Source organism: Lissotriton helveticus, chromosome 8, assembly GCF_964261635.1.
Source record: "Lissotriton helveticus chromosome 8, aLisHel1.1, whole genome shotgun sequence".
NCBI classification, from domain to species: domain Eukaryota; kingdom Metazoa; phylum Chordata; class Amphibia; order Caudata; family Salamandridae; genus Lissotriton; species Lissotriton helveticus.
Genome location: NC_136069.1, coordinates 1653384411 through 1653410701, shown reverse-complemented (window position 1 = coordinate 1653410701; position 26291 = coordinate 1653384411).

The following is a 26291-nucleotide window of genomic DNA, read 5'->3' as shown; positions in this document are numbered from 1 at the left end:
ATCTGGGATGATGGCCACACAAGGACCGCCCCGGTCATGCTCCAGTCCAGGCGTGAGCTGAGGACGCCCCTTAAAGCACACAACATCACAATGCATTAACAGTCCACACACCAGCTCCCTCTCCTATCGCTCATTGGCTGCATCTTTGCCTTTGTGCCTGTGCAGCACCCATTATTCATAAACTACAAGGACTATACAACACCCCTGAACCAGGGACAACTAGTCATAACACCTAACAATTGGTTCAGGTGAACAAATGATAACATAAACAAAATACACAAAAGAAAAGAAACGAAGAAGCCTAAATACACATGAATGAATTTACACAAGCAGTAGGAATTTATTATGCATATATTTTTTATAAAAAGGTATTTCATTTTTTTAAAAACACGTTCCAAGAAACAAAAACGCTCAAGAAAAATGTTGGCAGAACAAAAAAACAATTCACATGCCAAACAAGTGGCTAACAAACAAACATTGTGTATACAGCACCCAGCAGACCATCCCTTAGGTATGTGCTACATCAATACCACATACTTGCATACATGTGATGAGTCTTCATGGTCGTGGTAGACAGTATTGTGGTAGGAAAAGTTCATAAAGGAATTAAGTTTGTGCAAAGTTGTGATGTCTCCTGGCTCACCATATGAAGTGTTGTTTAGCTATTCAAAGCTTTATAAAAGGGCCCATGCTAGGCAACAGGTGACTGGGGATGCCACCAGCTGCCCACTCTGCTCCCTGATTGTATCTGCTGGTTTCACACACTTGAACTCCTGGCCTCAGTATGCCTGCAGAAGCCCCTTGCCTGGCAGACACCCTGCACATGCGCACCACACACGCACACTCGTCCTGCACCCAGCTCTGCCCACCCAGCAGCCCCCACCGGTGTCCTGTGGGAACTGCAGCCTTCCTGGTGCTATCTGTGCTGCATGATGTCCCCATTAGGGGGCACATCTGAGCAGGACAGTGTCACAGCACTGGCAGGACATGTGTGCAATGAGGAAACTCCATCCCCTACACATAGAGGAAATGCTCCTATTTGCACCTACTGCGCATGCGCATTTCACATTTCCCCCCTTTCAGAATATTATGTGTAGCACAACCATAGCTCAAAGAGGACAATTTAAGAGCATCATATTAGAAAGTGCAGGTGCACCACTTTGGGTGAGCACTACATTGCCTCCTCTTAAACACTTGGGAGCAATAACTTTGTTTGTTAACATTGTTTATACCAAGAAAGACTAAGGGCCAGATGTAGGTAGGCATTTACCGGTCGGTAACGGCCGAATTCGGCCGTTACCGACCGGTAAATGCAATTTGAGATGTAGGGCCCTGTATTTTACAGACTCGGTAAATTTACCGATAGGTAAATTTACCGATTATGTAAAATACCGAGTCGGCATTTTTACGGAATCGGGAAAATTGATATGTAGGTGGGACTCTTCTGAGTCCCACAAGCATTAAAAAATCGGTATTTTACCATCAAATACTATTTGATGGTAAAATGCCGATTCTGGTATTCTTGCACATGTGTGCATGCACACCTATGCCATATGACAGGCAGACCTGCCCTTAGGGCAGGTATGCCTGCCACATGGCACCCGAGCCTCTTTTGGGGGTGCCAGAGGGTGTCAAAGTGACACCCCCTGCACCCTTGTGTCAATCGGTATTTACCGATGCGGTAAATACCGACCGGTAAATGCCCAATCATTCCTATAGGCTTCAAAGCCCATAGGAATGAATGGGCATTTACCGGTCGGTATTTACCGCATCGGTAAATACCGAATGTTTCCGAATCGGTAAATGCACATCTGTATTTACCTACATCTCTGTACTTTTATTTTACCACTTCTTAAATACCGAGTCAGTATGATGCGGTATTTAAGAGGTGGTAATATAAAATTTACCTACATCTGGCCCTTAATCCTTAAATTGCAGCAAAAATATCTTCAGCATTCCATCACATTCAATGGTTTTGGAGACTGTAAAATTCAAAGACTCTTTACACCTCGTGCAAGCGCTGAGCGCTATGGGGCATATTATCAAGAAAGGGCGATACATTATCGCCGCTTTAGCACAGGAAACTGCCGCTAAAGCGGCGATAATGGGCTTGATAATATGCGCTTGAGAATTCCAATAGAAGCCGAGGTTCACACCAGAACATGGGCTTCTATGGGAATTCACAGGGCATATTATCAAGCCCATTATCGCCGCTTTAGCAGCAGTTTCCTGATGCTAAAGCAACAATAATGTTAACGCTGTTTCTTGATAATATGCCCCTGTGTTCCTTACAGACACCTCATCCGCAGCCTCCAGCTGTCGGGCGCATTTAAACCACAATAATCCCTTAATTTAAGCACAAAGGATTCTCAGTTTGAATGATAAGACAAGCAATGGGAAACAACATACAAGGGAGGGGGTGGGGGCTGAAATATGCAACACAACACTACCCTTGCAGTCTTTTAGGGATGCAACAGTACATGCGTGTTTGTGATCTGTCCTCTAGAATTACAGTGTATTGCTGAGAATTACCAGATGTTGTAAAATATTCAGTAGCCTGTTTTGTATTTCACTGGGTAGAGTTTTTATGCAGCTTTTACAGACAGACATATACCCCTGACGTCACTGCCTTCGCTCAGTGGGTGCATGGTGATCCCTGGGACCTCCCTGGGTGTACAGACCCTGGTTCTGAGGTTTCCAGGTCCTCGCCAGCTATCCCCGCACAAGGCACACACCTGCACTGCCCTTGTGGCTTCAGAGTCAGCACTGTTTCAGTGGCACTGTGTACATAAAGAAGTCCTAGAGCCAGGTATTAAACAAGCTGGATTTAATAAAGCTTAGTTCCAAGTTCAGTTTCAAGTAAATAAGTTAAGATGATAACAAATACCCCGCCAAGAGCAGCCTCCCTGCTGCTCAGCCTGCATCGACCAACTGCCACTCCACACACCAAGCATCCCATGACATCACACACACCCAACATTCCAAAAATCATCAAGTACAACAGCACTCAATCTGGCTGAGCAGTAGGGAAGAGACATGTAAGTGATAACAGGCACTCTATCACCCAGAAGCAACCTACCCATCTACTGGCACTATACTACCCAGAACTAGGGCTAGCATGTATTCTCTGGTGCAATTCACCTTGTGGCAATGTTGTGACGAAACTGCTGCTTCTGAATCTTTAGCAAAGAGAAAAACTGCTGCTAGCTTAATTTTTGCTGATTTGAACAGCTTGGCTCTTTTTTGCACTTTAGGGGCTAATGTGATCTTCTGTAGGAGCGTAATTACGTGTTCTTTACATGGAGCATAGAGCCACTTCTACTCTGTCTCCCCGGGCCATTTTTTGGGCGCCATCTTGATTGGTCAGCGGTCTAGTGCCAGTAGACCTGTTCCCAATTACCTTACTCAAGGGGACCAAGGCCGTGGACGCGCAGGGTGCTCCTAGCTGATTAGCCAGAAACCGATCCCAGGATGTTTGTTTCCGGTCCTCGGAAGACATGGCTTGGCAGTTCGGGCTGGACTGTTCCCATGAGGCACAGGGTCAGACTGATTTGCATATGGCCATGTCCGAACTGGGGTGGCGGAGTGAGCTAAAGAATGATGATGGATTAAACCCAGATCAGTTGACTGGGGGTGAGTGCTTGCAATGTTCAACACTCCGTCCATCATCCCCTTGGGTTTTGCTTTGTTTGCTGTAGGATATCCGGCACGTTTTAATTTATCTAGTTTTGTACAAACCTGCTGTTTTTTTAACATGTGTTGTTTTTATGTGATTGCCACTTTTAACTCAGTTGCGATTCACATTAATAGTAATAATTATAGTAGAGCTTGTAAAGCGCATAGCTACTTCGGAACAAAGTGTTCCAGCACTGCGGTCCAAGATCCCATGTGCTGCACACTCGCAAAAAGTAACAGGTCAGTTCTATCTGAACAGCTGCGTGTTTAATTTTATTCTAAAAAGGCGTTCCGAAGAGTCCTGTTGGACAGAAAGAGATAGCAAAATCCACCGTTTCAAAGCTGGAGAGCTAAAAGAGCTGCTACCAATGTACACTCTTCTAACTTTTGAGACTGTGACACCCCCAGATACAACACGTTACGTAGTCCAGCCTTGAGATGATTAACCCCTTGGCTGCGGCGGTAATTCCGCCGCAGCACTAGGGGGGAGGGCGGGCCGCGCGGCGCCGCCATGCTCGTGACGGAATCACTCCGTCACAAGCCTCGGGCGCGCTGTGCTTGTGACGGAGTGGTTCCGTCACGGCCCCGCCCACTCAGTAGCACGCGCCGCGCAGGCGCAAAATCAGCGCTGCGCAGGCGCAGCGGCGGGCCGTGACGTAACCACTCTATCACCAGCACAGCGCGTCCGTGGCTGGTGACGGAGTGGTTCCGTCACCAGCATCGATGAGGTTAAGGCCTGGACCACAGTTGAATTTGCAGATTCTGGGAGCAGGTCCAGGATCTGTTTCAGGGTCCTCAGGATTCCAAAGCATTTCACAGCCAGCACTGTGATTTGTCTCCTAAAAGACAGCTTCTGGTCAAACCAAATGCCCAGATTTTTAACTTTGGGCTTGGGGCTGGGTAGAGGGCCAAGAGTTTCAGGCCATCAAGGGGTCGACCAGATGTTGGGTTGTTTTCCCAGGATCAAGATCTCTGCCTTCCCTGCATTCAACTTTAAACAGTTTTGCTCTATTCATCCGGCAACATCCTCCAGACACGACCTTAGCAAAGTAGCCGTGTTAGCAGCATCCTGGCTGAGTATCAGCAGCATAAGTGATCACTATGAACCCGTGACGGTCAATGATCTCAGCCAGGGGACGCATGTATATTTTGAATAAAGCTGGACCCAGGGAGGAGCCCTGAGGTGCTCCCTGCTGCAGATTAAACCCCCAGGAGTGTTGTGGTTTTTAACACACTTGGAAGGTGCAACTCTGTAAAAGTGAGGCAACCCACCCTCAGGCCACGTGGCCGACACCGCATCTCCACAGACGCTCAGCGAGCAGGATGTGCGATACGGTGTCGAACGCCACACTGAGATCCAGCATCGGAAGAATGGCCGTGTCTCCGGCATCCAACATTTGGCAAATGAATTCCAAAGCTAATAACAGGGCCAACTCCGCACTATAGGATGGATGAAACTCCGACTCTGTCCTATGAAGAAGATCGTTAGTCTTGATGAACAGGGAGAGTTGTCGGTTGACATGCTTCTCAGTGACTTTAGCCAAAAGTGGTATCAATGATATAGGTCGGTAGTTTTCCGGATTAGTAGGATCCAACAGTGGCTTCCTAAGCAGAGGAACTACCATTGCATTCCTCCACTTCTTCTGGACCTGGCCCGCCACCAGGGAACTATCAAGTAGCTACTAAGTAGTGACATTAGGGGACATGTTGTGATGAAACTGCTGCTTCTGAATCTTTAACAAAGAGAAATACTGCTGCTAGCTTAATTTTCACTGGTTTGAGCTGCTTGGCTCTTTTTTGCACCTTGCACTTTTGTTGGGGAATTATGTGATCTTCTTTGGGGACATAATTATATGTTCTTTACACGGAGTGGAGTGCCTTTCTACTCTTGTTGTATAGCTCCTATATATCCTTATATTGTGTTAAGTTAGCATAGGTACATTTGAGATTTAAACGCCATTTTTCCTTTCTTGCAACTTCTGCACACGACCCTTAATTGTTGACTTAGCTTTCAACCTAGTGGTTTGCCGTGGTATATGTGAGAATAATATGTTATTGCTCTGATATCAGTTTTGTTTAATAAACCATGTCTGCACGGAGAGTGCTGAAGTTTCAGGAGCAACACGATATGGAATTGTTATGAGGTCTGATCTCCACGCCTTCATAGTCATAACACAAGTGCAGCCTTTGCCAACTTGGGCTTGAGGCGGGATTGATATTGCTTTGCACGAGAATAGTTAACACACTTGATGCGGTGCACATGCAGAGAGAGCTGGTGTATGCTGATGTGATTCCTTCATGCTAGGACACTAAGGTATGGGCCCGCCCTAAAACAACCCAAAGAGACCTTCTTAGCTAATAATATAATATATGTGTTAGGGAGGGTGAGATATAAGTGTTGTTAACTCTTATTCATTACAGCATGTTAACATGCTGTCACCATTCGCTTTTTATGTCTTAGTAACTATGCTGATAATTTTGCTACTGATAATAAGTATACTTGTATTATCTAAGATACTGCGCCTGAGAAGACGGCATTAGTAAATAAACATTTCAAATGCACACGTGTCTTCTTTACTCCATGTTCTGGTTTGTAATGATAATATAACGAAAGAGTGTTCATGAGTCCCACGTACCCTGAGGTACTGTAAGTTCATGTTCTGGTTTGTCTAAACATTGGAAGTTTGATATGTCCAATGAGACACTGTAGCTAGCTTGGTAAGGGGTGAGTTGGTTGCTAAGGTAAGTTTTGGGACACCCTAATTTGCCGAGGTTCCACTCCTCTGTGCACAGTTCTGTGTGAGTACAGAAACCCTGCAACATGGCGCCCAACGGTTTCGGTGGTCTTATATCATGACACTCGAGTAGTTTATCGTTCATGCCTTAACCCCTTCACATCCGTTTCCGGAAAACGGGGTGTCGGTGAAACCTACCTATTTTTTAAAATAGGTCTTTTTTCAAGCTTGATTCTTTCTTAAACGGTTTCTTTGAATTACTACCCAGTTGTGCTACAAAGTATTCTTTGTGTTTTCTAGTTTCCAGTGTTGTCATGGCGGCAGTGGCCATTGCGCAGCATAGTCGCGTGGCGGTGCGCAACCATCTTCAGGCGTACCAAGTACCGGTGGATGGGATGGCTGTGGTTTTCGTGGTGTGTGCAGATCCGGCGTTCCCTTATGAGTTGTTTTACTCTTGGGTTACGTTTCCGGCTGTGGACGCCAATTCTGGTTTGTTCCACTCCTACACCGCCTCGGCTGTCCCAGCTGAGTATACACCGTACAGGGCATTGGAAATACCTATTGATCATTGGCAGCATCGAGTTTGGTTTGATGGCGCCCTCCCCCACTCTTTGTCCGCTGCGAGGTTAGGTCCACTCTCAATTCCAGGTACAAATTGGCCTGCGTTGGGTGGCTTTACCCCGCACCCGAATCACAGGGCTTGTACCCTAGCAGAAATACGCAGGCTACATGTTGTTTCCATTTCCGTGATTCGTGCTTTAGTGCAATACATCGGTCGACATCTTCCTGGTGGTCCCCAGGGGGGTGCGGCCGCTCCCGTGGATCGAGGCGGAATGCGTCTCAATCCTGTGATGGTTAATTCGGTTTTTGGTGCGCGTCCGGTTGACAACGATGACTTCCCATTCTGGCTAGCAGAGAAGTTTGATCAACTGGAGGCGGTTTTTCCGAATTCTACTCCTGCTGATAAACATAGAATGTTAACGATTACTCTACCGAAGGATATAACTCCTGAACTTGTTGACTGTGAAAGCTGGGGAAAAACATTTGCGGCAGTTTATACGAGGTGCTTCGGCACCCCGTCTATGACTGCCCTGCCTGAAATCATTAGACGTGTTCAGAATGATCACGGTCCAGAGGCAGCGGTTGAATTGGGTATGCGCCTGTGTGGTTCTTTTGAGATTGTAAGTGATCTCATTCTCTCCAATGTTAAAGGAGATGCAGTTAACTTTCAGGTGTCGAATGCTTTGGCTGCTCTGCCCGATGCCGACAAACCCCGCCAGTTAGCAAAGATTGTGGTGGCCGCTTATAAGACAATTGGCCGCACAAGTAGAGGTCTGAAATATTTTCCAGTAAAGGAGAAAAAACAACCTCAGGGACAATCTGCAGTGACAGATGTCCAGCCCAAGTCCAAGAAACAAAATTGGCCTAAGAAACAGACACAGGGGAGGAAGAATACACAGACTCAGGATTCTTTTCCTGCAGTACAAGCACCTGCGCCGACAGAAAAAGTTTATGATTTGCGCGATCGCGCGATGATTAAATCACCTGATCGATTTCAGGGTTCTGATCAACGCTCTCCTCGTTCCTTTCAGGAAACATCGGCCCCGAAGACCGGTGGAGGAGGAGGGGGTGGACGTGGACGTGGTGGCCAACAAGGACGTGGTCAGTCCCGCCAGACGGACGGCGCAGTGAAGCAGGAGGATTCTACGCCTAGGCGTCCGCAGTTTGCGAAAAAGAAAGTCGCAGCCTTAACAGCGCATAGATATGCCACAGATAGTGAGAACGCGGCTTCGGAATCTGACGTGGGCTCTGACCTTGCTGGACAGCGCGGCGGAGATTACCATAGTCAGAGAGGCGCTCCGTCCACTACTGAGGGTGACAGCGACTGAAGTGTTTGTTGTAATAGAAACAGCCGATACGAGATTAGCTCCCCCTGAAAGACTTTTTGAAATTGTCCTGTTAATTGAAGGTGACATACAGCGTACTGTCAGAGGGGTGTTTTGGGAGAACCTTTCGTCTACGTACGACATTTTGCTTTCCGAGGCTGACTGGCCCCCACCTTTTGTGCTCGCAGCGCCGCGAGGGGAGGAGGTAATCCTTCCCAGTTTCGCGCACACTGTCTCGACTGAGCATGCGCAGCATTTTGCAGAAGAGTGGGCTCGGGCTCTTGCACCGGCTCTCTACCGCAACCAATGTGGTTGGGACAAATTGTCCCCTTGCCACGAAATTCCTTTGCGGTCTGAGCCGCAGCCTCAGCCTCAATATCCCATACGGCGTGAAGCTAAAGCAGCCGTCGCAGAAATCCTTGAACAATTGGAATATCAGGGAGTTATTGAAACGTGTGTGTCACCAATGAATAATCCCCTTTTTACTGTGACCAAACCTGACGGGTCATATCGTTTGGTATTGGATTACCGGCATTTGAACTCGCATTGCCGTAACTGTGCAGTACAGAATACTCACGGCTCTGCCCTAGTGGATAGTCTAGTGCGTAAGCGTTTCAAGACAACGCTTGACATTTCCAATGGTTTTTATGCCCACAGACTGGATGACTTTAGCTCCCAGTGGACAAGTTTTACGTCCGCTGGGGTGCAAAAACGCTTCCGGCGACTCCCAATGGGCTACAAAAATAGTCCTGGAGTCTTCACCTCCAGAATAGTCACTCTGTTGGAGGGAATCGATCCAGATGCATGTTCTTATGTGGATGACATTTATCTCACAGACGACGAGATTTGGATGCATCTATGTCGAGTGAATTCCATAATTTGTACCTTTGCTGATATGGGTTACAAATTTAATTTTGCAAAATCGCACATTGCAGAACACACAGTGTTGTTCCTCGGCTATGAGCTGAACAATGAAGGTAGAGGTTTGGCTCCTCACTTCTTGGAGAAATGCGCACAATTGCGCGCTCCTACAACACTGAAAAAATTACAGTCTTTGCTGGGTTTTTTGAATTTCTGCAGAACTTACATTCCGGAATATGCCCAGCGTATCAAGCCTTTGTATGCTTTGATACAACCAACTTTCTCAAAATCATGCTGGCTGCCTGAGCATTCAGCCATTTTGCAATCCTTGCAGGCTGATCTGCTCGCTTCTAAATATTTACTGACTCGTGATAACCACACCAACCTGGTAATAAGAATAATTCCTGGGACGGTGGGTTTCACATACCTCACTTTTAATGAAGGTGACACAGTACCTATTGCTTACAAGTCACACTTGTACACTTCGGCTGAGTTGCGGTTTCCCACAGTGGAAAAGGTTTTAACTGCTGTACAGATGGCAATTCTTAAGGAACGAGCACTGTCTCAGGGGAAACGCATGCTAGTGGTAACACCCTGTCCTCACTTGGAGGCAGTCACGAAAGCCAGTGTACCGAATTCAAAAGCTTTGCACCCTCGGTGGATTCAGTGGGCTGCGTCATTGTCATCCACGGATGTCATGTTTATTTTTGACGCCTCCTTACGGTCGCAAGAGTACTTGCAGTATGAATTCGTTCATCCTGCTCCTCTGGCTATGCGACCTTTGGAGGACTTCCATTGCATCATTTACACTGATGGGTCGGCGCAGGTTGCGCATGGCTCTAAACATGCCTACGTTTCCGCATGCGCCATTGTGGTCGGTGCTATGTTGAATGATGAGTTCATTTCCAGGGAAGTGCACACGTTGCCCCTGGGCGATTGCACCGCACAATTGGCGGAGCTTCGTGCTCTCTTACTAGCTTTGGAGTACGCAGATCCAAGTGTTACTACTCTAATTGTAAGTGATTCTTACTACTGTGTCCAGTCTTACAATGAAAACTTGTTCTTTTGGATTCAAAATGATTTTCATGATTCCAAGGGTAGCACAATAAAACATAAAATGATCTGGGTTCGAGTGGCAGAGCTTAAGGCTATGTTGCCACTCGTTTATGTGATTCATACTCTCGGTCATCAGCGCGTAGGAGTTCACGCTGTTGGCAACTCGCTTGCTGATGAAGCAGCGAAATCAGCAGTATCTACATACTTAGTTGCAGCAGTTACTAGGTCTAAAACCAAGATTGATAGCGACATCTTGGCAGCGATTGCTGCCTCTGAGAAGGGAAGTAAACATCCTGCGGGATTCCCTTCGAAGTATAAATACCACTTAAGTCCTGAAAAGGTTCCTTTTGTGACAATTCCTGATGTTGGGGAACGGCTGATTCCCAACTCGGATCGCAGAGCAGACTTGATTACAGCGGCTCATGAAGGTGTGGCGTCTGCGCATGCGGGCGTCTCGGCCACTGTAACTCAATTACAACTACGTTTCTGGTGGCGGGGACTGTACAAACAGACGCGTGATTATGTCCTTCTTTGTGACATATGCCAGCAGATTAAACCTTCAACTGCTACGCGTCCGCCACAGACTCAGTTGTACATTTCTAATAAACCGCTAGGCTGTGTTTATTTAGATCACTGCGGTCCTTTTTCATCTGATACTGCATATAAGTACATCTTAGTAGCAGTTGACTCATGCACACGCTTTGTGTGGGTATGGCCACATCGCAGCGCTGATTCGCGGACTGTCATTAGAGATTTGCGTATCTTTATAGGAATTTTTGCCTGTGGTACCTTCCATTCGGATCAGGGTCCGGCTTTCGCCTCTAAGGCGTATAAGGATGCCATGACTTCGATGGGGGTCCAAGTCAAGTTTTCGTCACCCTACAGACCTGAGGGTAATAGTGTAGTTGAACGAATGAACCGTGATTTAAAGCAATCTTTGACAGCCCGAGTTATAGGCACTGGCAGAAATTGGCTGGCTCACCTCTATGGCGTGCAGCGTGCTCTTAATAATCTCCCTAGAAGGTCTCTGGGTGGGCGGACCCCATACGAAATGCTCTTTGGCATCAAAATGTACGTCCCTGACCTTGACGGTCTAGACTCAGTGATTCGCGCCACTTCCTTTGACGCAGATGAACATTGCAATGTTTTACAGAATCTACAAAAGACCAGAGACAGTCTGGCAAAGGAACATTTGCCCTCCACATCGGATGATGCGTTGCAGATCCCGGTAGTTGGCTGGATACCCCAGGTTGGAGAACTGGTTCGAGAGAAGATCGACAACAAGAAAGAGTTTGGTCCCTCCTATCGAGCTCCAGTCCCGGTGCTTGGAGTGAAGGGCACAAGAACAGTCATTTTACCACCACTTCCAGGTCGTAAAGAAAACAGGTTTATTTCTATTGACAATGTCAAGATACACAGAGTGGCCGATTCTTCTTAGCATGACACCAGCTGTTTCCTGTCCTTCCATTGTGAGAAATTCAATTATGCCCACTGCTTCAAATATTGAACCTGAAGTGGCCATCGAATTACCTGCTGTTTCTCGTCCTTTATTAAATAATTTACCAGGAACTAACATTGATGAGACAGACTATACATACCCCACTGATTTGTCCATGCCTGACCTGCAAGCTCGTTTAGCCACGGAATCCAGATTTTCATTTGACTCTGCTTCCCTTGCCTCGAAAAAACCCTCTCAAATTGCGGTATATGCTAGCCTGTTTAAAAAACATTTTTTGATACCTCCTTGGATATACATTTGGCTGGTCCTTTTTTCGGTTTACCTTTTTATGTCAATTGGTTTTGTGTTTTATTTTTTTCGAATTATGAATGGACACTATGTCGAGGAGAGAACTTGCATTACTCATTTAAATGGAACTTTGGCCCCACTTTCCTCTTCACATTCTACACACAGATTAAAAAGAGACTTGACTTTGGTTAACATCACAGCATGGCCTGTTCTGGATGGAATCGCGTGGGATGCAGTTCGATTTCAAATTCATGGCCCAACGGAAGTCGTTAATGTTCCTAATGTACTTAGAGTGAATATGGGGGATGTGGTGAAACAAAACATTCGTTCTGATGATTGGGATGTTAATGCTGTGGAAAGTTTGTTTTCTGATTTGAAGTACTATGCTGCTTTTGATGCTGAGGATTTATATTTAGAATCTGCTAATTATGGTGAATTGTTCTGTTACCAACATTATGGCAATCACTTCTTACACAAGACATCTTCCCGAAGGGATGCTGTTAATTTTACTCAGTGGGAACATTGCCCGGCACCTACACAAGGGAGTTCAGAAACGTTTCTTAAAAAGTATACTTATTTCACTGACTTTAACCAGTCCAATCCCGAGTCCTTTTATTTTAAATTTCACAAACAGCCACTGTCCAAGGTTAGACTTACCGATACAAAATTGTTGTATTCGAAGGCCTTCCTAGATCAATTAGTTACTGGGGGCTATGAGTTATGGAAGGAAACAATAGACCTTAAATCGGTTTGGGGTTCAAGGGCCTGGCAGGTACGAGGCACTGAGGCTTTGCACCGTGCATGTCTCATCCCGAATCATATGTTGTTTTTAAATGAAACCATTTCCCAGACCACATGCTTTGGATTGGCTACATCTAAAAGGTTAAACACCCCGTCTTTCCCGGAGTTGGAGGAATATGAGGATTGGAGTAATTTTACTCAATTGTCCATTAAAGATATACAGGCTCTGCTTCTTAATTCCTCCTTTAACATTTCCAGTATGAATCCCAAGGGTTGTCTGCTTTGGCACCGTAGTGCTGATTCTTGCCAAAAAAGATTTTTAAATATAACTGACGGTTTTAAGACTGTTAGATCTGATCCCCGGTTTGATTTGAGTCATACTGTCACCTCTTACTCTGTGGGCAAGTTGTGTCAAGCTTGGCTGAAACATTCAACTTTACCTGCGGTTAAGTATCACCTTTCCAAACTGAATGCAGACGTGGATTTGAATGATTTCATTAAAGGCCCAGCTAGTGGCAGGTCGAAACGGTGGTTATATGGGGTTTACAATGAAATTTGGAAACTCTCACAGATTGAGGCTGCTTCACGCCTTAGGGCTATTGATCAGGCGAATCTTGAGAAAGTGCTTGCAGTTGTTGACAATAGCATTAACGTGCTTTCCTCTAGAATTTACACATTAGATAATATTGTGTCGTCTGTTGTTGATATTGTGCATGATGAAGTGTCAGTATTATACCATGGTCAAAATCAATTACGGTCAATCATGCAGTTTGCATGGACACTTCAGACTCTGAAAATGGGTAAAGTTCCCTGGGGATACATGAACGTTTCCTCTTTATTTGCACCGTTTAATTTGACAGACAAACAACGCTTGCTTTCAATGCGTGATGCTTCCTTTTCTATGCTACATATTGAAAGGTTGGAATCTTTACCTTTTTCTGTGGCAGAAGCCACTGCTGCTACGTGGCTTATCCACGGTTTAATAACACTGCCTTTTGCTTTATATAAGTTTTCAAATTGTATGAAATATGTGCCAATAGGTCGTTTTGAACCCTTAGGTAGCGGTTTTCTTCATGAGGTCTGGTCACTCCCATACACATACAGATGTTTCAAGGATGAACAGGAGGTTTATCTAACAGGGGATGAGTGTACTGAGACGCCAGATCATTCTTTAATGTGCAGACACATACAGTTACACGGTTCATGTAACAAGGACCGACCGAATATGGCTTGCGTTTTACAGGGCACGCCAGTTCCTGCTATCATCCCCACGTTTAAATTGTTAGAGAATGGTAGTTATTTAATGCTCAATAATGAAAACTGTTGTGGGTTAATTAAAGGTATAGCTTTCATAGTAACAGTAAGTGAGCGAGTTATTTGCTGCAGAAATGTTCTTTATCCTCCCACACGTGAACATAGGGAGTCTTCCATTTGGCCACAGATACCGACCTTGGGAGCAGAATTCAGCGGCATGGCTAGAATAAGAGCTCTTTTGTCCCAGAAAGAGGTGGCCTTGAGCTCGGCCCGTGAAACTTTCGTGCTTCACATTGCTAACACCCGTACGGAGGTTCAGGCTCTTTTAAATACTGATTTGCCTTTGCATTTCGGAGCCATGGTTCGTTCTATCTTTAACGCATCCTCCACAACGGGCCTAGCACATTTTTTTAAAGTTGTTAGCGGTGGTCTCGTGACTTCCTTTGAGAAGATTTTTGGAGTCATCCCTGCCTTCTTCCATTCTATTTTTTCATCCTTATTTGGAGGGTTCCCGTTTTTACTTGCATTAGCGGCTGGCGCTTTGGTGGTTTTCTGCCTTTTTAAATATGGATGCCCTTCCTGTGCAAGACCACGCTCAACTGCTACTGACGCGGTTTCGCAACCGCATGCTTGATTATTATGGCACACTGCCGTTGGCGACTCTAAGCACGGCGTTTGGATTATCTTTTCGGTTCTCCTATTTCACCTGTGTCCAGCCTGTATTTCGCTGCCTGACCTGTGATTTCCTTTGGGCCATTGATTTGTGTCTCTGCGGACCGATTTCTTCTGACGTCGATTTTGATCAACTGATGAGTCCTATCATTGCTCACGAGTTGGTTTGTTCTGACGAAAGGATTATGGCCTTGGCGGTGGCACATGGACTAATGGGTCCCTGGGATGTGTTGTCGGCAGCGCAAAATTTCTTGGAACGAAGTTTTCTTGAAAACCCACCGAGCTGTCCTCTGATGGTTATAGAGGATCCGGTGCTGGGAGATCACGTATGTTCCTTTCATCTTTTAAATTGGATGGCTGAACTGTTTTCGGATGAGGACAGTGACTTCCTCCTGGAGGCTGTTGCAGCTTACTTTTCATATACAGTCTTATCATAGACACTGCCTCAAATTGACATGCTGATTGATAGCATTTCCTTGATTTTATTGACTTTTGGTCAAGACATTTTATTTTTGCTTGCCTATTGGCTTGAGCCACATTATACTTGTGGGCTATTTTTTAGCATTAGTTTTTATAATTGAATTTTTATTCATGCTCGTTTATTGTTGGATTCTGCTCTCATGTGATGGCACTTCTGTTATCTTATTTAGTCCGTTCTCGGATCATGGGGGGGTGTTGTATAGCTCCTATATATCCTTATATCGTGTTAAGTTAGCATAGGTACATTTGAGATTTAAACGCCATTTTTCCTTTCTTGCAACTTCTGCACACGACCCTTAATTGTTGACTTAGCTTTCAACCTAGTGGTTTGCCGTGGTATATGTGAGAATAATATGTTATTGCTCTGATATCAGTTTTGTTTAATAAACCATGTCTGCACGGAGAGTGCTGAAGTTTCAGGAGCAACACGATATGGAATTGTTATGAGGTCTGATCTCCACGCCTTCATAGTCATAACACAAGTGCAGCCTTTGCCAACTTGGGCTTGAGGCGGGATTGATATTGCTTTGCACGAGAATAGTTAACACACTTGATGCGGTGCACATGCAGAGAGAGCTGGTGTATGCTGATGTGATTCCTTCATGCTAGGACACTAAGGTATGGGCCCGCCCTAAAACAACCCAAAGAGACCTTCTTAGCTAATAATATAATATATGTGTTAGGGAGGGTGAGATATAAGTGTTGTTAACTCTTATTCATTACAGCATGTTAACATGCTGTCACCATTCGCTTTTTATGTCTTAGTAACTATGCTGATAATTTTGCTACTGATAATAAGTATACTTGTATTATCTAAGATACTGCGCCTGAGAAGAAGCATTAGTAAATAAACATTTCAAATGCACATGTGTCTTCTTTACTCCATGTTCTGGTTTGTAATGATAATATAACGAAAGAGTGTTCATGAGTCCCACGTACCCTGAGGTACTGTAAGTTCATGTTCTGGTTTGTCTAAACATTGGAAGTTTGATATGTCCAATGAGACACTGTAGCTAGCTCGGTAAGGGGTGAGTTGGTTGCTAAGGTAAGTTTTGGGACACCCTAATTTGCCGAGGTTCCACTCCTCTGTGCACAGTTCTGTGTGAGTACAGAAACCCTGCAACACTCTGTCTCCCTGTGTCGTTTTATGGGGCCATCTTGGCTTGTGAGCTGTCTAGTACCAGTAGACCTGCTCCCAATCCCCTTACTTTAGAAGACCCATGACATGGACATGCAGCAACATTTTTGGGAGAAGTTAGTAAATCGCCAACTTTCATCCTTGGTTGAGGCAAATGGTTTGCTGCATGATGTCAAATCTGGCTTTTGTGATGGATATAGCACAGAAACCGCCTTATTGGAAGTGTTGGAGTCTGTAAGAGAATCCCTGGACGATGGCGCCTCTGCCATGGTGGTGCTGTTAGACCTGTCGGCAGCGTTCAGCACGGTGGCACACTCTACAGTGTTGAGCAGATTAAGCCTACTTGGCTCCCAGGGCACAGTTGTATCCTGGATCAGATCTTTCTTGGAAAGTGCTCACAGGGGGTCTTCCTCCATCATTCCTCCTCCTCCTTCTCTAAACCTCTTGTTTGCAGAGTGCCCCAGAGCTCGGCACTCAGCCTGCTGCTTTTCAATATTTACCTGGCCCCTTTGGCCAAGCTCATTGCACCCCCCTTGGCAGATCTTTGGTGGCCGGCAGAGCTGAATCCTGCTCCGGTGCCGGCGTTAACCGTGAAGAACCTATGCATACTGTCTTACTCCAACCTCTTCTCTGCAGCAGCTCAGACCAAGCAGATTTCTTCAACCTGCTTCCTTAAGCTTAAATCAATCAGGAAGCTGTTACATCTGCTACTCCTCCATCATTCCTCCTCCTCCTTCTCTAAACCTCTTGTTTGCAGAGTGCCCCAGAGCTCGGCACTCAGCCTGCTGCTTTTCAATATTTACCTGGCCCCTTTGGCCAAGCTCATTGCACCCCCCTTGGCAGATCTTTGGTGGCCGGCAGAGCTGAATCCTGCTCCGGTGCCGGCGTTAACCGTGAAGAACCTATGCATACTGTCTTACTCCAACCTCTTCTCTGCAGCAGCTCAGACCAAGCAGATTTCTTCAACCTGCTTCCTTAAGCTTAAATCAATCAGGAAGCTGTTACATCTGCTACTTAAAAAACCTGCAAAACATGATTCATGCCCTTTTGACATCCCGCCTGGATTATGCCAACAGCCTCTACCTGGGTCTTTCTGCTTTTTTGACCCATGGACTCCAGATCCTACAGAATGTGGCTGCTATTCTAATCCGGCGGGTCCCTTTCCGTCAGCACATTTCACCTCATCTAAAGCAGCCACACTGGCTCCCTGTGGCAAAAACGATTGAATTTGGGGCTCTCACCTTCGCCCTTAGAGCCTTGGAGGGCAAAGGTCCCCGTTACTTGAGAAACAGACTTGGCATGTACCAGCAAGAGAGATCCTTGAGTTCCAACCCGCTCCGACATATGCGTATCCCTAGGTTTGCTAAAGTTCATCGTGGAGGTAGGTTGTTTACGGTCTGACAGCAAAGCTTTGGAATTCCTTGCCAATCAAACTTCTCATGGCTGAGTCCAAGCAATGCTTAAGGAAATAATTAAAAACCTGGCTCTTTGACCAAAATGTAACGTGTTAGCCTGGCCGCATCCAACGCTTCTGGTGAAGCAGCTGAGCACTTTACAAATGTTATTGATTAATTTATTCTCGCTGCTAATACCCTTCTGGTGTCCACCGCATCTTGAAGACAAGATACAGAGAGCCACCCCCGCCGCCCCCACCAGGATGCCTCACCAGGGGTTTACTGACCATGTCTTGGAACGCTTCACCTCCTTGAGATCCAGGGAGAAGGGAACCTGCCCCTCGCTGGTCATGAAACCAGTGACCTTCCCAGAAAGGGAACCACGAAATGAAGCAAGAGCGCTTGCTGGAAGGTCTTCTCTGCCCAGTAGCTCAACAGAGTCAAAATATTGCAATCAATTATCCTAATGCCATCTCTTATGCACTCTCCCAGCTCCACAGTCCACGCCAGGGGCATAGCAAGGATGCCAAGGGCCCTCATGCAAGCAAGAGGATGGGTCCCCAAACCCTGGTTTGGTAATCAGAAAAGCTATAATTTGAACACACGTTTTCCCTGGTTCAACTGCATCTGCTATTGATAGCTACGCCGCTAGTCCACACCAACGCAGTCCAACCAACCAGTCATTACTTGAAACAATCTTCTGGCGCCATAGTTCTGAGTCCTGCTTTTTTTGTTGACTACATAACTTGCTGTCTCCAGACACTTCTCCAGTTCATTCCTGACACTGCTAAGACACTTCTCTAATCTCTTGTAGAGATGAGGGTGATCACACCTCTTGCCTCCTAGACAGTCTATCAGTCCATACAGACTTCAATCTGAGCTTCTCCAATGGTAATTTGTCTTCACAAACCATCAATCACCTGGAAGCTTTCCAAGCTCAATAGACATGGGACCTCACCTAGAGCATCGCGGAGCAGGAGGAGCGCAGTCGCTGGCGCCGCTCCCTCCGTATTGACGCTTCCCCCACTCTATTTAAAATCGGGGATCGCCTGTTTTACACCGGCAGAGCCTCCTCTGGCTCATGCAGTGCAAACCTCAGACCTGGCCGTGTGTCCGCCATGGTGCCACCAGGTCACAGTGAGGTCACCTCGCCCTATTGAGGGCGGGGCGATTGCTACTGATTTACTCTGCCTGTGTCTTCCTTGCATTATTATTAATGTTCGCTTTTATTGAGCGCAGACATATCACCCTGTTGCAGTCTCATGGCGCTGCAGCGAAGCGTCGGCAGATATTAACCACGGAGCAGCACCATGGTGGACCCAGCCAGAGAAAATTCAGAATGGCGGCCTCGCGTAGGGAGAAAACTCCCTGCGTGCCGAAGCTATTTGTTTTTGTTGAGAAAAAAAAACCTGCTTTGTTATTTTATGGTATGTGTATTTGTAGAGCACATATCATCTGCCAGGGTATCCCGGTGCTGGGCATGGGTGGGAGGCTGGCCCTCCGGGTGCGGAAGGGGGCTAGTCAAAGAGCCAGGACTTCAGCTTCTTGCGGAATTCAATGTTTGGGAGTTTGGTTTCTCTAGGCAAAAATGTGTGCAGATCCGGCGCTTTAAATATGGCGTCAGCGCTGCAGTGCGGTGAAAGGAGGCGTGCCGACAGCGGCTCACGTCTCAATGCTGAGATCAGGGCCAGGTAGGTGGTGTCTTTAAATAGAGCAGATGGTCCTCCGTCAGGAAGGGGGGGGCACTGCTACCACGCCCCTCTAGAGGACTGCCCAGCCACCTGGCAGAGTCTAAATGAGACCCTAGGTCTTGATTTATACTCAGTGCTTTAAATGGAAAAATAGAGGTGCAGGGCAACTAGAGGCAAATTTCGGGGGGGGTGAAAAACATGGGGGGGGGCTAATTCTTCCGGCCGTAACCAGAGTGGCTGTAAACCGGGTGAAAACACAACAAAAGCCTAATTTACAAGTAAACGGTCTTTTAAAGACCTGTGAAGTACTCGAGTGCGGCTGCAATTAAACGTCGCCAGCCGCGAACCTGTCTCAGCCCGGGCTGAAACACACGAAGGGGGGTGGCTGAAGCCCAGTGAGCCCAATGGGTGTTGCGCGCCTGGTACCCTGTACCAGAGTACCTGCTTGTTTCTGAGAAGTTCCGTTACTCTCCAATTAAAAGTATTATGTCACTCTTGAGAAGTGCTGGTACTCCCCCTCTCAAAATAAAAAAAGTGCTTGTACTCAGTACCTGCCCATTCAAAGCACTGGTTATACTTCTGTTATCACTTCAGTGATTAGGTGGAAAGGCGCCTAACATTTCCCATCACTTTATACGAATCCAGGACACAATCACTTCTGTCCTGTATCGGAAGGGGCCTCGTTTCTGAACATAGGACCATTATGCCTGCTCACCTTGGGTAAGAACCTCAAAGACTTTGTAATTGTAATTGTATTTATATAGAGCTTACTACCTCTGAAGAGGCGTGAAAGTGCTTTTCAGTGAGAAGCACGCTACTCCGGAACTCGTGGTGGATTAGTATAGTGGAATTTGAGTTCATTTGTGCGGTGGACATTCAAGTTTGTTAGTTGGATTGAAAAGGATAATGGAGGGATAGAAGAGGGAAGAGACTAGAAAGTGTTTATTGGGAGATCATAGTAGTAAGATGAGGCTTGGGATGAGTTAACCCCTTCCATGCTGGTGACGGAACCGCTCCGTCACCAGCCTCGGTCGCTCTGTGCTGGAGACGGAGCGGTTTCGTCACAGCCCGCTCGGCGCGCCTGCGCGGCGCTGATTTCGCACCTGCGCGGCGCTGATTTTGCGCCTGCGCAGCGCATTCTATTGAGCGGGCGGAGCCGTGATGGAACCGCTCCGTCACAAGCACAGTGCGCCCGAGGCTCGTGACGGAGCGGTTCCGTCACGAGCATGGGAGCACCGCGCGGACCCCCCTCCTCCCTAGCGCTGCGGCGGAATTGCCGCCGCAGCAAAGGGGTTAAAGGAGAGATGGGGGAAGGATGAGTCTCTAGAAAGGGATTAGGCAGATCACAGTGGGAAAATTAGTTTTAGGATGAGTCTAACTTTGGAAACTATATAGACTCCAAGAAACTGGACTGTGTATTCGATGCATGAACTCAACAGCGGGAGGTGAGGCATAGAGAGTGACAGACCCAGGGGGTAAGGAAGGGAGTGTGAGCGCAGAGTAGTCTGGGAGCCCTTACTTGCCACCGAGTTATATGTCCGTAAGCTTCTTAGAGACAGGTTGGAAGGGACACCCCTGCAATCAGGACCCCTTCCTCGGGTTCCCAGGCCCCCGGGGTCCACGTCACGGATGCGGCCCGCGTTGCACCACACGTGTCATGGAAGGCGCTGGAAACCATTTTCATGTCACGACGCATGGGCTCTTCTCGTCAGGAGCATGTGTGTTCAATAAGTGCCGGGGGTGAGTGGCAGCACTTTAAGGGGCCTTTGATGCCGGGCGGCGGAGGTGCTGCGAGGCCGCATTCCTGCAGTCTGACGCTCGCACATGGCTAATGTAAGACTTTATTAAAGTTGGCTGAAGTAGGCCCCGGAGGTTGGAGACGCATTCCCTCCCGGTGAGTTCACACGGGATCTGGGGGCACGTGCCTGGTGACGTCAGGTCCCGCGAGAGACGAGGGGACAGACAGACGCACGGAAGACAGGTTCCTGTAAAGCGAGGGCCCCTCCGTCGCCTCACGTGCTCCAGGGGCAGGGAGGGGAAGTCTCGTATCTGCTGTCGGAGCTCATTCAGCTTTACTCGAGCCGTGCTTTACATGGCCTGGTGCTGTCCGGTACTGGGCACTGCACGTCTTTAATTTGAAAGGGAGAGTACCTGCTCTACCCAGCCCATGTGCAAGCAATACTAATGTAACTGGGAGTGTGCCGGCACCCCTCAAGAGCAAGAAGGCACCGTGGAGACTGAGAATCAGCACCTGCTCTGCCTGTCCATTGAAAGCACTGATTGCAACTGAAACCCAATAACCTGTGCACCTCTAAATAGTTCCCGGGACAGCCGCAGTTCTAGTGAGCTGTTGTGGACATGGCAAAATTAGCGCCAACTGAGAGACTATTGTACCGCACTGTAGCTGCGGCGGTAAGCCCAGTGACGTCATTCTGCCTGCGGTGATCTCGACCATCTGCTGAGAACCAGCAGGGGTTACAGGCGCAGCGATTTACGACCCTTCCTATACATCACCGCCCTTGATGCCTTGAGTCTGTGAAGATGTAGTGTCGTGCAGACTGTAGTGCGTGCTGTGAGCCCTGCAGGTGGTGCATGGACTGGAGAAAAGCGCCTCTGTCCTGTGACAGGAGTAAAGGACCCCCACGCCTGTAGCACTGCTGGCGCAGCGGGGGGCTGACACTGACAGCCGCGCCTGGAAAAAGGCGGAAGTCACTGTGCCAAAAGTTGTGCATTACCAAAGATACTTCAAAGGTCGATGTGCATAACGCATGGCAGGGCTTTAAGAGGGATGAAAAAACTGGGGGTCTCTCAAAGAGGCGTGGCCAATGTAATTAAGGGCGTGGCTTAAAAACACACAAGCTAAATATCTGTAAATGTGCCGCCCGACTTGTATTTTGCTGTTTCTGTCATTGCATCCAGATATATGATGCAACAAGTGACATAATACCTACAAGTCAGGACTATTGGCGTTGTCAATGGTTGTTAGTTGCATAAGATAAATAAGCAGCAACTATGGCTTGTATATAATATTGAAAAAGCTTCCACTTAAAGCCCTGGTTACACCACGACAATGTTGATGCTCCTGGGTTTCAAAAAGAGAAGGGAAATCCAGAGAGAAAATTACTCTCTTTAAAGGATTTCCCTTCCCCAACAACGCTCACCTTTCATGACGTCATGCCATAACTTCTCCACTAGAGAGAAGTGAGCGTTGTGAGCACACGCACGTCAATGCGCCCCTTGTCACTGCACTCCAGAAAAAAACGGACCGCGTGTGCCTGGACACAAAACAGAGCCCGATAGAGACTAGAGTGGCCAACTGGCACGAGTGCAAATTCAGGACGGCGAGTGTCAAAATTCAGGACAGGAGGTCGAAATTCAGGGCAAAACTTTGGGACAAAATGTACATTTTACACACACATCAGAGGAGGTCGGGCAATAGTATATAAGTAATCCCATCTATATCCAAACATATTCATCCATTTCCAAACCTATCCATCATCAATCAATCAATCAATACATTTATAGAGCGCGCTACTCACCCGCGAGGGTCTCAAGGCGCTGAAGGGAGGGGGGCGCTACTGCTCGAAAAGCCAGGTCTTGAGGTGTTTCCTGAAGGAGAGATGGTCCTGGGTCAGCCGTAGGTGTGCACGGAGGGAGTTCCATGTCTTGGTGGCCAGGTAGTAGAAGGATCTTCCTCCGGTGGTGGTTCTTCGAATCCGCTGGACGATGGCGAGGGCGAGGCTGGCGGAGCGGAGCTGGCGGGTAGGATTGTAGAATGATAGGCGCTTGTTGAGGTATTCGGGGGCTATATTGTGGAGAGCTTTGTGTGCGTGGGTTGGGTGAGGAGCCTGAACGTGATCCTCTTGCTGATGGGGAGCCAGTGCTGGTTTCTCAGGTGGGCTGATGTGTGGCTGTGGCGAGGGATGTCGAGGATGAGTCGTGCGGAGGTGTTCTGTATGCGCTGAAGTCGTTTCTGAAGTTTGGCCGTGGTTCCAGCGTAGAGGGCGTTCCCGTAGTCCAGTCGGCTGTTGACGAAGGCCTGGGTGACCGTCTTTCTGGTTTCGGTGGGGATCCACCAGAAGATCTTTCGGAGCATGCGCAGGGTATTGAAGCATGAGGATGAGATGGCGTTGACTTGTTTGGTCATCGTGAGGGAGGAGTCCAGGATGAATCCCAGGTTGCGTGCGTGGTCAGTGGGTGTCGGTGCGGTGCCCAGCACTGCGGACCACCATGAGTCGTCCCAGGCGGATGGGGTTTGTCCGAGGATGAGGACCTCCGTCTTGTCTGAGTTCAGTTTCAGTCGACTGAGCTTCATCTATTCCGCGACGTCTTTCATTCCTTCCTGGAGGTTAGTCTTGGCGGTGGCTGGGTCTTTGGTGAGGGAGAGTATAAGTTGGGTGTCGTCGGTGTAGGAGATGATGTTGAGGTTGTGTTTGCGCGCGATGGCGGCGAGGGGGCTCATGTAGATTTTGAAGAGGGTTGGGCTGAGCGAGGAGCCTTGTATCCTCCTATCCATCATTTCACTCATCCATCCCTGCATCCACACTTTCACTCATCCATCCATCCACCCTTTCATCCTATCCATCTGTACACTCATCCATCCACTCTTCCACTCATCCATCCAGCCATTTACCCTTTCACCCATCCAGCCATCCTTTCACTTACTCATCCATCCACCCAGTCACTCATCCTTCTACCCATTCACCTTTTCAGTCATCCATCCATCCATCCTCCCTTTCTCTCTCCATTGACCCTTTCACTAATCCATCCAGCCATCCATCCATCCATTCCTTCACTTACCCACTTGCCCTCCTTTTCATATTAATTATGAGCTGATCCTTTGTCTGCAGAGTAGCAGACATGAGAGGCCTATCACAAATGTCACCCTTGCTGTAGTTCTTAAAGCAAGGGATGGATGTGAGGTAGGGTTCACTATGCCCCTGCACATAGGCAGTCAGAAAAATTGGAAGTCATGAGTCATGCATGATGCACAGTGCTATGCCAAGAGGTGACTGTGACATGGTGTTGTTTCCAGGGATGAAACAAGGGGGGCTCTCTCCAAAGGGTGTGTTTGATGTAATCAAGGGTGTGGCTTAAAACACCTAAGCTAAAAATCTGTGCTTAGCATAGTGTGCCGCCGGACTGGTATTTTGCCTCTTCTGTCATTGCATCCAGATATATAACACAACAAGTAACGTTACACCTACAACAAGCCAGAACTATCGGCTTTGTCAATGGTTGTTAGTTCCATAAAATAAAAATGCAGCAACCATGGCTTCGTTGAATATAATATTGAAAATGCACTTTTATAAAACGATGAGACTGAAAGAACTCTAGCCCCTTCTTTTCAACTTGTTTCACCAGCTTCTTTGAATGAACTGGATTGAGTAGCAGCATTGGCGCTTTAGCACATTTCTTCCATCTGACAGAATGCTGCCCTAGACCATGGCAGGAGGTGACCACCCATGCAGTAACGCTCCAAACTGGCCCATTGTGTGTGGCAATCAGCTGCAGACAGAATGACAATGGGCGGGGTGGGGCTGCTCTTGTGCTCCGAAGAAGAGTGCGAAGCGGCCCCATTAGGGTGCCGAGGCTTCATGCAGGGAACAGTGTCGGTTCCCTGCTATGCCCAAAATTACGGACAAAAGGCGTCCGTAAAAGGGATCCTCACAGACAACGGACGTGAGGTCCAAATTACGGACGGTCCGTGAAATTTACAGACAGTTGGCCACCCTAATAGACCCCCGTTTTGAGGCCCCCTTTAAAACACTGCCGGTGCTCAGCACTGGTGAGACCCAACCCACTTAAAGCCCTGGCGCATGGTACAGGGGTGTCCTGCAAGAAGCCATTGAGGGCGCTTAGGCATGCACAGAGGGCAGTGTAAGGGTGTCACCTAAAAAACAGGCTGCCTCACAGGTGTGAAAGAGAGAAGCAACGCACATAATCCAGTATTGTATTTAAAGGATCTCTGTAGGAAGAAATTAAAGCAATGAAAAAAATAACAACAATAAGGTAACAAGCATTGGCAAAGCCAGGCAGTCTCATTTGACACTGCCAGTATTTGCTTAGCCAATGCTTCTCCAAATGTGGAGAAAGTATTGGCAAAGCTGGAAGTCACAGCAGTGTGTGGGGGGTCGACAAGGGAGGAGGAGGTGGGGAGGGACGGGAGAGATGCCGAGTCCCCGCAGTGCTGAGAGCCGGCAGAGTAGGAAGGGAGGCAAAGGATGGGGAGAAAGCAATAGAGAAGCAGGACAGGGGGGTAAGAGGAAAGAAGGTACTGATGACCAGAGAGGCCGCCACAGGGACAGAGAGCCGGAGGGGAGGGGGCCTGGTGGAGTGAGAGCAAAGGAGAAGCAAAACACACACATCCTGTGAGCGAGAAACTTCAGATCCCACAAAACAGGCACAAATAAAAATAGTGCCCCGGTGTCACCAGTGGAATGATACACGAAGGTGTGAATAGTTTTCCGACAGGTTAATGTGGATGTATGTCAGTACAACGCGATCTTTTATATTGAGGATTAATATAATTTTATATTCCAACACCAGCCCACGTAACAGTAGGGAAGGTGTTGGAAGATAAAATTACAATATTCCTTAACCAAAAGCGCCATACAGCGCAAGTCGTAATAACGACTTGCGTTGTAATGGCAGCGTGGTAAAGGTAGTGCGGTGTAAACACCGCGTTGTAAACGATGTTTCCTGGATAATGTTATTGTACTAAAAGGCTTGCAGCAGCACATGTAGCTGAAAGATCTAACTTTACACGTCACAGCACCTTAAGCCTCCTTACCGAAGTGTCGTGAGACTATGTGCGCTAGGATCCTTGTGATTCTGGATGGACTTCATGGAGGAATTATGTAACTTGCTGGGAGGTGTTAAGGGGTGGTCATTAACTGTTATGAAGTAATGAGAGCGCAGTGTGTGGTTGTATGCTGAGGAATAGACACACAATCTAGAT